General features: G+C 39.5%; 1 pseudogene; it reads left to right on the top strand.

Moving 5' to 3' along the window:
* Window positions 1-449: 449 nt before the first annotated feature.
* Window positions 450-4866, top strand: LOC132425639 (AP-2 complex subunit beta pseudogene; annotated as a pseudogene).
* Window positions 4867-14749: the final 9883 nt, after the last annotated feature.

The raw sequence follows: 14749 nt of genomic DNA, 5'->3' as shown, positions 1-14749 counted from the left end.
GCCTCCATTTAAAACATAAGTTAAATTTACACAATTCATAACATTACATGAGATGGGCTGTGCAATTCTCAATATTATCTGGTGTTCTGAAATTTGTACGTAAACCACAGCTGGGGAAGTGCTAATTCATGAGACAAATTCTGCTCCTTTCTTCTTTCTTTTACTCCAGTAGTCGCCTCTGAGCCCTGTTAGCCTGGAGGCTGAATCTTCCGTGCCTTGGGGCAGGGCGGGTCACTCCCCTCAGAGGAGACCAGAAGGTCCTCCTGGAGAACATGGACTGGGATATGGGTCAGTATCACCCAGGTTCCCCTAAGAGGTGAAACACCTGACTTGTAGGAGAAAGCTTCTTAGGAGGATGAAATGAAAGGTGTTCTGAACCTGGAGCCCTCCCCGCATCCCTTGTCCCATCATGAAGACAATTCTGAGGGGTTGGTCTGGAACATGCGTAGATGGTGGAGGTTGGGGGACAGTGCAGGCCTGGATTGGGCTCAGGTGAGGTGAGTTGGGTAGAGGCTGGGAGTCAATGCTTAGCATTGGGGCAGGTGTCCTTATGGTCATTTGGTGTGCCTGTGTGAATCCAAGTCCAGTTGTACTGGGAAGAGGATAATTATCTGTGGATAATTCCACGGATCAGGTCTCTGAGTATCCTCAGAGGATGAAAGGGACCTGAGTCTTACATTTTTGTGAGGAGGGGGTAGGTAGGAGGGGAAGATCTAGCAAAACAGGATGGAGACCCAGGCAGATCTCTTGCCTGCTGCCTGAGTTTGGATCCTGATCACATTTATGTTTGACATTCTCTGGTCTGCACATTGAGTCTACACTTCAGTGCTCTGTGGTTGGTGACATGGTCCAGACCAGATGTCTTGGTGGCAAGCTGGGGAACGTCATAGGAGAAGCTCCCAGGCCTGTTGGCAATGATGTTTGAGGACTGACCAATGTGCTTCGCTGTAGGTTGTGAGGTTTAACGATATCCTCATCCTGTCCTTTAACTGGTCCACAAGTTGAGAGCAAAGAGCTCAGTACAGAGCTCTTGATGTAAGGCTGTGCATGGCAGATGGCCCTCATATCAAGTGTCTTGAGTGATGGATGACCTGTGACAACAAGTTCCTTGACAAATTTTTTAGTGACTGTGTGCACAGTAATTGGCTTGGAAGGATGTGGGAGAAGACACCACAACTATAAGGTATATTTGAAGTGCCTCTCAATCAAGAGAAAAAATAGAAGCAACCAAATAAAAATATTTGGAACCTATGAAATTAAATTTCACAGTAAAAGAAATAAAAACGATCATTTACATATGAAGAGGACACAACCTCAATGATGGTCAGGGAAAAATACATTACAATGCCAATGTTGTAATAATTTTTTCCTCCCCACTGTATTGGAAACGTAAAGTGCCTTTGTAGCGTCTCTTGTCAACATCAGTGGAAACAAGCCCCTTGATATACTCTTGCATGTGGTATACATGACTAATGTCCTCTTTAAGTCAGTTTGTCCCCTCTTTTGCTTCCTCAGGTTCTTGGTTTTAGGGGTGCTGTGGGGCTGAAGTTTGTGTGATGACCTTGATATTTCTTGTGTCCTTGGACCTCTGGTAGTCTCCTTCAGGCATTGATCACTTGATTTCCTGAAGTAGAAGAAAAAAGGCAAAAAAATCATATAGAGATTGATCAAGATGGCGGAATAGAAGGACACGGTGTTCATCTCCTCCCATGAATATGTCAGAAAAAAATCTACATGTGGAACAGTCCTCACAGAATACCTACCGAACGCTAGCAGAAGATCTCAGACACCCAGAAGTGCAAGAAAGGTCTCCATGTAATGAGATAGGATGAAAGAAAAAAAGAAGAAAACCTGCACCCCTGGGAGGAAGCTGTGAAAGAGGAAAGGTTACCTCACCCTGGGAAGCCCCTTCACCAGTGAGGAGATCAGCTGGGGCAGAAAAGGAGCTTCAGAGGGTTGGAGGAGAGCCCAGCAGCAAGTTTGCAGCAGACAAAACAGAGACCTGCACAGAGGATCTGTGCTACCTTGTGCAGTCCCCAGCCCAAGAAGTGTGCCTACTGGTATGTGGGGTGGGGCTGGGTGTTAAAACTGGGGCTTCAGAGGAAAAACCAGGGGAGAGGACTGGGGTTGGCTGCATGGAGACAGGCTGAAGGGGCTGGAGTGTGGTACCAGCGCAATCTGGGTGTATGCAGAAGAAGCACAGGCCGGCCATAGAAGCAAAACACCGTTGTTGAGGGGTGGGTGAAGGGAGGGGCAGAGCTGCCATAGCAGCCTCCTTCTTGGTGCCACCTCTATGAGCTCTGGGAGCTCACAAGCAACTCTTACAAAAGTGGCTATTGAGGGAACATATCTCAACATACTAAAAGCCGTTTCTGACAAACCTACAGCCTATGTGATACATAATGGTGAAAAGCACTTAGCCTCTGGAACACAGACAAGGATGCCCACTCTCACCACTTTAAGTCAACATAATATTGGAAGTATATCCATACCAATCAGATAAGAAAGAGAAAGAAAATGTATGCAAATTGGGAGGGAAGAGGTAAAATTGTCATTATATGCAGATGACATGATACTATATATAGAAAACCCTAAAGACTCCATACGAGCTACTAGAACTGATAAACAGATTCAGCAAGGTAGCAGCATACAAGATTAATGTACAGAAATCAGTTGCATGTGTTTACATTAAAAATGAAATATCAGAAAGGAAATGGAAAAAAATCCCTTTTAAAATTGCATCCAAAAAACTAAAATACTTAGGAATAAACCTGACAAAGATAGTGAAAGACTTGTATGCTGAGAACTATAAAACATTAATAAAGGAAAGTGAAGATGACTCAAAGAAATGGAAAGATATCCCATTGGACTGGAATTATTAATATTGATAAAATGGCCATAGTACCCAAAGCAATCTACAGATTTAATGCCAACCCTATCAAATCACCCATGACATTTTCCACAGAACTAGAATAATTTTAAAATTTATATGGAACTACAAATGAACCAGAGTTGTGAAAGCAATCCTGAGGAAAAAGAACAAAGCAGGAGGCATAACCCTTCCAGACTTCAGACAATACTACAAAAGCTACAGTAATCAAAACAGCATGGCATTAGCACAGAAACAGACATATGAATCAATGAAACAGAGCCCAGAAATAAACCCACACACCAATGGTCAATTAATCTTCGACAAAGGAGGCAAGAATATACAATGGAGAAAAGACAGTCTCTTCAGTAAGTGGTGTTGGGAATGTTGAACAGCTGCATGTAAATCATTGAAGTTAGAACACATCCTCACACCATGCACAAAAATAAACTCAAAAGGGCTTAAAGACTTAAATATAACACATAACACCATAAACTTGTAGAAGAGAACATAGGCAAAACATTCTCTGACATAAATCGTACCAACATTTTCTTATGTCAGTCTCCCAAGGCAATAGAAATAAAAGCAAAAGTAAACAAATGGGGCCTATTCAAACTTACAAGTTTTTGCACAGCAAAGGAAACCGTAAAAAAAAATGAAAAGACAACCTACTGAATGGGAGAAACTATTTGCAACCAACAAATAGATGATGCAACCAACAAGGGCTTAATTTCCAAAATATACAAACAGCTCATACAACTCAATCACACACACACAAAAATAATTTAAAAAATGGGCAGAAGACCTAAATAAACATTTCTCCAAAGAAGACATACAGATGGCCAAAAGGCACATGGAAAGATGCTCACCATCACTAATTATTAGATAAATGCAAATCAAAACTGCAATGAGGTATCACCTTAAACGGGTCAGAATGGCCATCATTAAAAAAGTCTACAAATAATAAATGCTGAAGAGGGTGTGGAGAAAAGGGAACCCTTCTACAGTTGGTGGGAATGTAAATTGGTGCAGCCACTATGGAAAACAGTATAGAGGTTCCTCAAAAAACTAAAAGTATAGTTGCCATATGATCCAGCCATCCCTCTCCTGGGCATATATCTGGAGAAAACTATAATTCGAAAAGATGGATGTCCTGGGTGAAGGGCTGATAGTCTGGTGGGACAATCCTTCATCCCATCATCAGTGCCTGCAACCTCTGCTCCTTCACCTACTCTTGCTGTGGTCAGCAGTGGTCTGAATGACCTATTTGACCTCTCCATGAGGGTAGGCATGGCACCTGGTGGATATGTGGCTTCAAAGGCTGTCTGGCTGCCTGCAGTAAAGGCTAAAGGAGATTTCGGGAATATTTACTCACCGCCAAGGGCACATCTATATGGAAATGACCTTCACCAACAAAGCTCTGCAGCACATGACAGACTTTGCAATTCAGTTTAACAGTAATAGGTTTGGTGTCATCCCCAGCACTCCTCTGGCCATCCCTACACCACTGATGCCAAACCAGAGCGTTGATGGCTCCCTGCCTCTCAGCATCTTGGGCCCATTCATGAAGATAGAACCTCTGAACAACCTGCAGGTGGCTGTGAAAAACAACACTGATGTCTTCTACTTCAGCTGCCTCATCCCACTCAACGTGCTTTTTTGTAGAAGACAGCAAAATGGAGTACCAGGTCTTCCTTGCAACATGGAAGGATAGTCCCAATGAAAATGAACTTCAGTTTCAGATTAAGGGATGTCATTTAAATGCTGACACTGTTTTCAGCAAGTTGCAAAACAACAATGTTGATACTATTGCCAAGACGAATGTGGAAGAGCAGGATATTCTGTATCAATCCCTGAAGCTCACTAATGGCATTTGGATTTTGGCCAAGCTCTGTAGACCAGCCAGGAAACCCCAGTTCCACGCTGTCACTAAGTGCAGAGCTCCTGACGTCTCCCAGTACATCTTTCATGTCTACAACAGCGTCTTGAAAAACTAATAGACTGGTCCGGTGCCCTCCAGCTACCGTCATTGGTGCAAGCCAAGAACTCTTAACTGAAAGAAATTGTATTGCCATGTACAATCTGAAGCCAAAAATACTGAGGTCACGCACCAAGGTAGTGACTAGTCTAACCTGTACTAACATTAGGGCACAATCTGTTGGATAGTTTTAGCTTCTTGTGAACATTTGTAACCACTGCTTCAATCACTTCCCACCTCTTGCCACCTGCTGCTATATGTCCTTACTTGTGGGCTTCTCCATCCTGTGCCAGTGGCTGGCATTTTTGACTGTCATTTGATATTTTGTAATCAAGAGCTCACTTCAAAGGCAGAAAAAGACAAATATTAAAGCAAAGCGAAGTGTCATTGAAAATAAAATCAGGTTATTTGTTGTTTTTTTCCTACTCAGTTGTTTGAGCATATTATGTATTTTATATATTAGATATGTTTTTCAAATGTTTCTTCCCATTTTGTAGGTACACTCTTCTCTCTGTAAATTGTTTCCTTTGCTGTTCAAACCTTTATAGTTTTTTTAAAAATAATTTCCCTGGAAACTATGCAATCTTTTTTTTTAATTAATTTATTTTATTTTATTTATTTTTGGCTGCATTGGGTCTTCGTTGCTGGGCATGGGCTTTCTCTAGTTGCGGCGAGCAGGGGCTTCTCACTGCGGTAGCTTCTCTTGTTGCAGAGCACCGGCTCTAGGCACACGGGCTTCAGTAGCTGCGGTGTGTGGGCTCAGGAGTTGTGGCTCGTGGGCTCTAGAGCACAGGCTCAGTAGTTGTGGCGCACGGGCTTAGTTGCTCTGTAGCATGTAGGATCTTCCCAGCCCAGTGCTCGAACCCGTGTCCTCTGCATTGGCAGGTGGATTTTTTTTTTAACATCTTTATTGGAGTATAATTGCTTTACAGTGGTGTGTTAGTTTCTGCTTTATAACAAAGTGAATCAGCTATATATATATATATATATATATATATATATATATATATATATCCCCATATCTCCTCCCTCTTGCGTCTCCCTCCCACACTCCCTATCCCACCCCTCTAGGTGGACACAAAGCACCGAGCTGATCTCCCTGTGCTATGCAGCTGCTTCCCAGTAGCTATCTATTTTATATTTGGTAGTGTATATATAAGTCCATGCCACTCTCTCACTTCGTCCCAGCTTACCCTTCCCCCTCCCCATGTCCTCAAGTCCATTCTCTACGTCTGCATCTTTACTCCTGTCCTGCCCCTATTGTTCTTCAGAACCTTTTTTTTGTTTTTTTAGTTTCCATATATATATGTTAGCATACGGTATTTGTTTTTCTCTTTCTGACTTACTTCACTCTGTATGACAGACTCTAGGTCCATCCACCTCACTGCAAATAACTCAATTTCCTTTCTTTTTATGGCTGAGTAATATTCCATTGTATATATGTTCACATCTTCTTCATCCAGTCATCTCTCGGTGGACACTTAGGTTGCTTCTATGTGGCAGGCGGATTCTTAACCACTGAGCCACCAGGGAAGTCAAAACCTTTATAGCAATCTATTTTTCAATTTTTTTTGTTTTTGTTTTTGTTGCCTGTGTTTTGGGGGTCATATCCAAAAATACATTGCCCATACATACCACTGTAAAGAAGTTTTTTTTTTCCCTATATCTTCTTCTATTAATTTTACAGTTTCAGATCTTATATTTAATTCTCTAAACCACTTTGAATTAATTTTTGTATATAGTGTGAGATATGGGTCTAATTTCTTCCCTATGCTTGTGAATATTCAGTTTCCCACTAAATTACTGAAGAGAGGATCATTTCCTAATTGTATATTCCCAGCACTTTTGTCAAAGATCAATGGATTGGAAATATGTGGATTTAGTTCTGAGGTCTGTATTTCGTTCTGTTGTTCTATATGTCTGTTTCTATACTACTACCATACTGCTTTGATGACTATGCTTTGTAGTATGGTTTGAAATTATGAAACATGATGTCTTCAGCTTTGCTCTTTGTGCTCAAGATTGCTTTGGATATTTTGGGTCTTTTAAGGTTCCATATGAATTTTAAGATTTCTTTTTCTATTTTCTGGGGAAAATGTCTTCAGAATTTTGACATGAATTGCATTAACTCTGTAGATTGCTTTGGACAGTATGGACATTTTAACAGTATTAATTTATTCAATCCATTAACATGGGTGATCTTTCCATTTTTTTGTGTCTTCAAATTCTTTCATCAATATTTTATAGTTTTCAGTGTATGGGTCTTTCACATTCTTGGTTAACTTTATTCATAAGTATTTTATTCTTTTGGGTGCTACTGTAAATGGGACTGTTTAACCTTTTCTGATAGTTTCTGTTGTTAGTGTATAGAGCCACAAATAATTTTTGTATGTTGATTTTGTATCCTGCAGCTTTATTTATTTATTAGTTTGAACAGTTTTTTGGAGGTGGCATGTTTAGGGTTTTGTAGATATAAAATCATGTCATCTGCAAACAGAGAAAATTTAGCTTTAATTTTATGATTAGGATTTACTTTCTTTACTTTTCTTGCCTACTTGTTCTGGTTAGGAATTCCAGTACTATGTTGAATAGAAGAGGCAAGAATAGGTAACCATGTCTTGGTCCAAAACTTAGAAGAAATGCTTTCATGATTCATAATTCAATATACTGTTAGTTTTGGCTTGTCATATGACTTTTAATGTGTTGAGGTATATTCCTTCTATAACTAATTTCTTGACAGTAATTTTCATGAAATGAAGTTGGATTTTGTCAAATAATTTTTCTGTATCTATTAATATGACCATATTTTCCCTTTATTCTCTTAATGTGATGTGACACATTTATTGATTTGCATATATTGAACCATCCTGCATCCAGGCATAAATCCCACTTGATCATGGTGAATGATCCTTTTAATGTGCTGTTGAACTTAGTTTGCCAGTGTTTTGAGTATATTTCATCTATGTTTTTCAGGGATATTGATCTGTACTTTTCTCCTAGTGCCCTCATCTGGTTTTGATATTGGAGTAATGCCTCATAAGATGGTTTGAAAGTGTTCCCTTCTCTTTAAATTTTTGGAAGTATTTAAGAAGTCTTAGCTTTAATTTCTCTTTAAATATTTGGCATAATTCACCAGTAAAACCACCTGGTCCTGGGATTTTATTTATTGAGAGGTTTTTCAGTACTGTTTCATTCTCTTTACTCATTACTGGTCTGTTCAGATGTTCTATTTCTTAACTACTTAGTCTTGATAGGTTGTATGTTTCTAGGAGTTTGTCCATTTTTTTCTATGTAATTCAAGTTGTTTGCATAATACTTAGTAGTCTCTTATTGTCCTTTGTATTTCTGTGGCATCAGTGTAATGGCTTTATATATATAATGTATGTATATATACTCGCTTTTTCTTAGTTATTCTAACAGTTTGTCAATTTTATCTTTTTCCAAAAAAACTCCTTAATATTATTATCTTTCTACTATATATGTGGTCTTTATTACTTTTTTTTTCTTTTTTTCTTTTTTTCTTTTTTTTTTTTTTTTGCTGTACGCGGGCCTCTCACTGTTGTGGCCTCTCCCGTTGCGGAGCACAGGCTCCGGACGCGCAGACTCAGCAGCCATGGTTCACGGGCCCAGCCGCTCCGCGGCATGTGGGATCTTCCCAGACTGGGGCACGAACCCATGTCCCCTGCATCGGCAGGCGGACTCTCAACCACTGCGCCACCAGGGAAGCCCTTTATTACTTTTTAAAAAAAATTTATTGGAGTCTAGTTGATTTACAATGTTGTGTTAGTTCCATGTGTACAGTAAAGTGAATCAGTTATATATATATATATATATATATATATATATATATATATACTCTTTTTAATATTCTTTTCCCATATAGGTCATTACAGAATAATGAGTAGAGTTCCCTGTGCTATGCAGTAGGTCCTTCTATTACTTTTATAACTGCTAATCCTTATTTATTGCATTCTGCCAATATTGGGCTTAGTTTGTTCTTTTTATAGTTCCTTTTGTTGTAAAGTTAGGTTCTTTATTTGAGATTCTTTTTCAGAGACAAAAGATTTTATTACTTATGGCACAGCAAGCGTGAGCATAATATTGTATTGGGTCTCCCTCCCCCACCAGTTACAACAGGGATGACACAGAGATCCAGTTGAGTGTTATGTGTACTCAGTTGTGTTACATTGATGAACTCCACTGAGTTTGAGGACTCCATTGCTTTTAAAATGAGAGCTTAGCAAGCTTACTGCTTGTCTGAGGGAGACACATTACCTCACTCCTCAAGGCTGTTTGTTACAAACACACTCTCAAGAAATGGCTCAGTTAAAATGCTGTCAGGCATGCATTCCTTTTCTTTTTTTTTTTAATTGAAGAATAGTTGACATACAGTAGTATGTTAGTTTCGGATGTACAACATAATGATTCAGCAATTAAGTTTATTACAAAATAATCACCATGATGAGTTTAGTAACCAACTGTCCCCATCCACAGTTATTGCAATATCATGAACCATATTCTTTATTCTGTATATTAAATTCTTGTCAATTTTTATTTTATAACTGGAATTTTGTACTTCGTATGCCCCTTCACCTGTCTTGTCCAACACCCACTCACCTCCCCTCTAGCAACCACCAATTTTTTAACTCTGTCTGTAAGACTGGTTATTGTAGCTTTGTAGTCAGGGAGCATGCTATCTCCAGCTTTGGTCTTTTTTCTCAGGATTGCTTTGACAATGTGGGTATTTTGTGGTTCTATATTTATTTTAGGCTTATCTGTTCTAGTTCTGTGAAAAATGTCATGGGTATTTTGATAGGGATTGCTTAAACTCTGTAGGTTGCTTTGAGTAATATGGCTATTTTAAAAAGATTAATTCTTCCAATCCAAGAGCATGGGCTATCTTTTCATTTATTTATGTCATCTTCAATTTCCTTCATCAATGTCTTATAATTTTCAGTATATAAATCTTTCACCTCCATGGTTAAATTTATGCCTAGGCATTTTATTATTTTTAATATAATCATAAATGTTTTTGCCTTAATTTCTCTGATAGTTTGTTATCAGTGCAGGGAAAAATAACGGATTTCTGTATATTAATTGTATATACTTCAAATTTACTGAATTTATCCTAATTTGTTGGTGAAATCTTTAGGGTTTTCTTTACATATTATCAAGTCATCTGCAAACAGTGACAGTTTTATGGCCTTTACAAATTAGATCCCTTTTTTTTTTTTTTGCGGTACGCGGGCCTCTCACTGTTGTGGCCTCTCCCGTTGCAGAGCACAGGCTCTGGACGCGCAGGCTCAGCAGCCATGGCTCACGGGCCCAGCCACTCCATGGCATGTGGGATCTTCCCGGACCGGGGCATGAACCCGTGTCCCCTGCATCGGCAGGCGGACTCTCAACCACTGTGCCACCAGGGAAGCCCCCAGTTTTTATTTTTATTTTGTCTTCTTGCTGTGGCTAGGACTATTAATACTGTGTTGAATAAAAGTGATGAGAGTAGGGATCCTTGTCATGCTCCTGTTCTTAGAGGAAATTCTCTCAGCTTTTAACCATTGAGTATGATGTTAGCTCTGATTTTGTCATACATGCCCTTTATTATAGAAATGTATGTTGCCTTTATACCCACTTTGTTGAGAGTTTTTATCATAAATCAAAATTTGAATTTTGTTGAATTTTGCCATCTGCTTTTGCTGGAGGTATGAAGATGGTGATATGATTTTATCCTTTGTTCTGCTAATCTGGTCTGTCACTTAAATGATTTGCATATATTGAATCATTCCTGCATTGGCAAGATAAATCCCATTAGATCATGGTGTATGGTTCTTTTAATATATTGTTGAATTCAGTTTACTAATATTTTGTTGAGGATTTTTGCATCTATGTTCGTCAGGGCTTTTCACCTGTAATTTACTTTTTTTGGTAGTGTCTTTATCTGGTTTTCATCCATAAGTTTGGAAACAATACTTCTTCAATTATGGGGGATAGTTTGAGAAGGATAGATGTCAACTTTCCTTTGAATGTTTGGTAGAATTTATGAGTGAAGCCACCTGGTCCTGCACTTCTGTTTATTGGGAGTTTTTCGATTACTGATTCAATTTCATTTCTAGTAATTGCTATGTTTAGATTTTTTATTTATTCCTGATTCAGTCTTGGAAGATTGATGTTTCTGGGAATTTATCCACTTCTTCTAGGTTGTCCAATTCATTGGTGTATAATTGTTTGTAGTAATCTCACGATACTTTGTATTTCTGTGTTGTCTCTTGTAACTTCATCTCTTTCATTGCTGATTTATTTGGACCCTCTCTCTTTAAAAAAAAATACTACTTTTGTCTTTTATTCTTTACAGAAGCTTAATAAGTGTTTGATCTACTACCCTTACTATATGTATACGTTTTCAGTGAGATTTTTACTTTTGTGTGTTTTCTTGTTGCTAATTAGTGACACTTCTTTTAAGCCTAAGTAAATTCCTTCAACATTTCTTATAAGGCTGCTTTATTAGTGATGAACTCATTTAGCTTTTGCTAGTCTGGGAAACCTTTTTTTAAAAAAATAGTTAGTTATGGCTGCCTTGGTTCTTCGCTGCTGTGCGCGGGCTTTCTCTAGTTGCAGCGAGTGTGGTTACTCTTCGTTGCGGTGCACGAGCTTCTCATTGCGCTGGCTTCTTTTGTTGTGGAGCACAGGTCCTAGGCGCGTGGGCTTCAGTAGTTGTGGCACGCAGGCATCAGTAGTTGTGGTGCACAGCCTCAGTCGTTGTGGCTCGTGGGCTCTAGAGTGCAGGCTCAGTAGTTGTGGCGCACTGGCTTAGTTGCTCCGTGGCATGTGGAATCTTCCAGGACCAGGGATCAAACCTGTGTCCCCTGCATTGGCAGGTGGATTCTTAACCACTGCGCCACCAGGGAAGTCCCAGGTATAGGAAACTCGTGATCTCTCCTTCAATTCTGAATTGTAATCTTGCTGGTAGAGTATTCTTTTTGTAGGCTTTTTTCCTTTTAGCCCATTGAATATATCCTGTCATTCCTTCCTGGTCTGCAAAGTGTGCTGAAAAGTCAGCAGATAGTCTTACAGGAATACCTTGCACATAACTAGTTGCTTTTATTTCACTGCTTCTATGATCTCTCTTTATCTTTCATTTCTAATACTTTAACTATAACGTGTCTTGATGTGGACTTGTTTGTCTTCATCGTGTTTGGGACTCTGTGTTTCCTGGACCTGGATGTCTGTTTCCTTCCCCCAGTTAGGAAAGTTATCAGTTATTATATCCTCTAATAAGTTCTCTGCCCCTTTCTCTCTTCTTTTCTTTCTGGGACCCCTATAATGCTCATGTTAACATTCTTGATGTTGCCTCAGAGGTCCCATTACCTATTGTCTTAATTCTTTTTTCTTCTTGCTACTCAGCTTGGGTGATTTTCACTACTCTGTCTTCCAGATCACTGATCTTTTCTTCTGTATTATATAGTGTTGCTTCCTTCTACAGTGAGTGTGTGTGTGTGTGTGTGTGTGTGTGTGTGTGTGTTTTAATCTCAGTTATTGTATTTTTCAGGTGTTTGGGTTTTTTTGATATTTTATTACTCTTTGTTGAAGTTTTCACCATGTGCATTTATTCTTCTCCTGACTTGAGTGAGCATGTTTAGAATCACTACCTTGAACACTTTTCTTGGTGTGTGTGAGGAGGGGGTAGAATGCTTATCTCTGTTTTATCTAGTTCTTTTTCTGATGTTGTGTCTTGTTACTTCATTTGTCACATACTCCTCTCTTTCCTTATGTTTCCCAATTCTCTGTGCATTTCTAGTCATTAGCTCCAGTTCATTACCTTTCCTGGTCTTGGAGAAGTGGCCTTATACAGGAGATGGCCTATAGGGCCCAGCAGCACATTCTCCTGTGGCCAGCAGAGCCAGATGTTCCAGGGGTGTCCCCTCTCTGGGCTTCATACACCTTTCTCTTCTGGCAGAGCCAACTACTGTGGACAAGCTGGGAGGCGGTGTTGGACACTGACCTAAACTGACGTGAGGCCCAGCATTATGTGATTGCCGTGGGTGCTGGTAGGAAAGGCACACCTCCATTATGGGTGGCTGTGTGGCGCTCCAGGTGCACAGGTAGATAGGGTAGGCCCCCAGTGTGTCTGGTTGTGAGGCCTGGTGATGCAGAAGTGCTGTAGGCATGGTGATTGATGGGGCAGGCCTTTGATACTAATCAGTTAGAGGGAAGACTCTAAAATGTTGCCTGCCAATGTCTCAGTCCCTAGCAAGAGTCCCAGCTGCCTCTTGCCTTTCCAAGAAGCTCTCCGAGATGAGCAGGTAGGTCTGACCCAGGAGTCTTTCAAACCACCAGCACTGCCCAGGGACTGAGAACACGTGAGATTTTGTGTGTGCCCTATGAGAGCAAAGTCTCGGTTTCCTTTCGCCTCCAGCTGTCCTGAAAGTAAGCCCTGCAGGTTTTCAAAGCCAGACCCGCTGTGTTCTTCCCTTCCCAATGCAGGAACCCTGGGCTGAGCAGCCTAGTGGAGGGCTCAGACCTTGCCCTCCTTGTGGAGGACCTATGCAGTTGTGAGATCTTCAACTGTGGGTCACTGTGCTGCAGGTGTGGGCTCTAACTAGACTGTGTTGCCAATCCTCCTACCCGCCTTGTGGTTTCTCCCTCTTTATATCTTTAGTTGTGGAAAATTTTCTCTGCTAGTCTTCAGGTCATGACAGAGGTAATTTCTGTGTAAGTTGTAATTTGGGTGTGTCCGTGGGAGGAGGGGAGCTCAGTATCTTCCTACTCTATCATCTTGATCCCCTGTCAAGAACTTTTTTTAAAATATATGCATTTATAACTGTAAATACAACTCTTTGAACGGAATTGATTTTTCTGTATTCCATAAGTTTATGTACTTTGTGTTTCCAATTTTGTTTGCTTTATGTCTTTTATTTCCCTTTTGATTTATTCTTGTTTCCAATTTTGTTTGCTTTATGTCTTTTATTCCCCTTTTCATTTATTCTTGTATGCATTGGCTCTTCAGAAGCTTGATGTTCAATTTCCAAGTGTTCTTGAATTTTCAATTATTCTTCTTAATATTGAATTTCAGCTTCATACCGTTGTGGCTGGAAGAGTTACTTGACACGATTTCAATCTTCTTGGATTTTTGAAGACTTCTTTTGTGGCTTAACATTTGATCTATCCTAGGAAATGTTCTGTGTGTACTTAAGAAGAATGGAAATTTTGCTGCTGTTGAGTGGCATGTATTATATATGTCTGTTAGGCTCACTTGATATCAAGTGTGTGTTCAAGTTTCTGATTGATAATCTGTCCGGATGATCTATAGTGTTGAAAGTTGGGTATTGACCTTTCTTACCATTATTTCATTTCTGCACATTTTCCCCTTTATATGTGTTAATATTTTCTTTATATGTTTAGAGGCTCCAATGCTGGATACATACATATTTATAATTGTCATAATTTCTTGATGAATTAATCACTTTATCATTATATGATAGCCTTTGTTTCTGTGAGAGGTTTGACTTAAAGTCTTTTTTGCCTGATAATAGACTAGTCAGGTAATTATCATTTGCATGAAATATCTTTTTTCCAGTCATTCAGTTTTATCCTACGTATGGCCTTAAAGTTCACACGAATCTCTTGTACCCAGTATATAATTGATCTTTTTTTAATCCACTCAGCCACTGTATGGATTTTTAAAATTGAAGTATAGTTGATTTACAATATTACATTAGTCTCAGGGGTACAACATATTGACTTAATATTTGTATAGATTATGCTCCATTTAAAGATATTACAAAATAACGGCTATGTTTCCCTGGGTTGTACAATACATCCTAATTTGTTTATTTTCTACATAGGGGTATTGGATTAAGAGAAACAAACTACCATCATTCCCTCCCCCCTTCACTCTCCCCACC

Source organism: Delphinus delphis, chromosome 5, assembly GCF_949987515.2.
Source record: "Delphinus delphis chromosome 5, mDelDel1.2, whole genome shotgun sequence".
Lineage (NCBI taxonomy): Eukaryota > Metazoa > Chordata > Mammalia > Artiodactyla > Delphinidae > Delphinus > Delphinus delphis.
The sequence above is the reverse complement of the archived record's forward strand: the minus strand, read 5'-3'. Positions and strand labels throughout refer to the sequence as shown.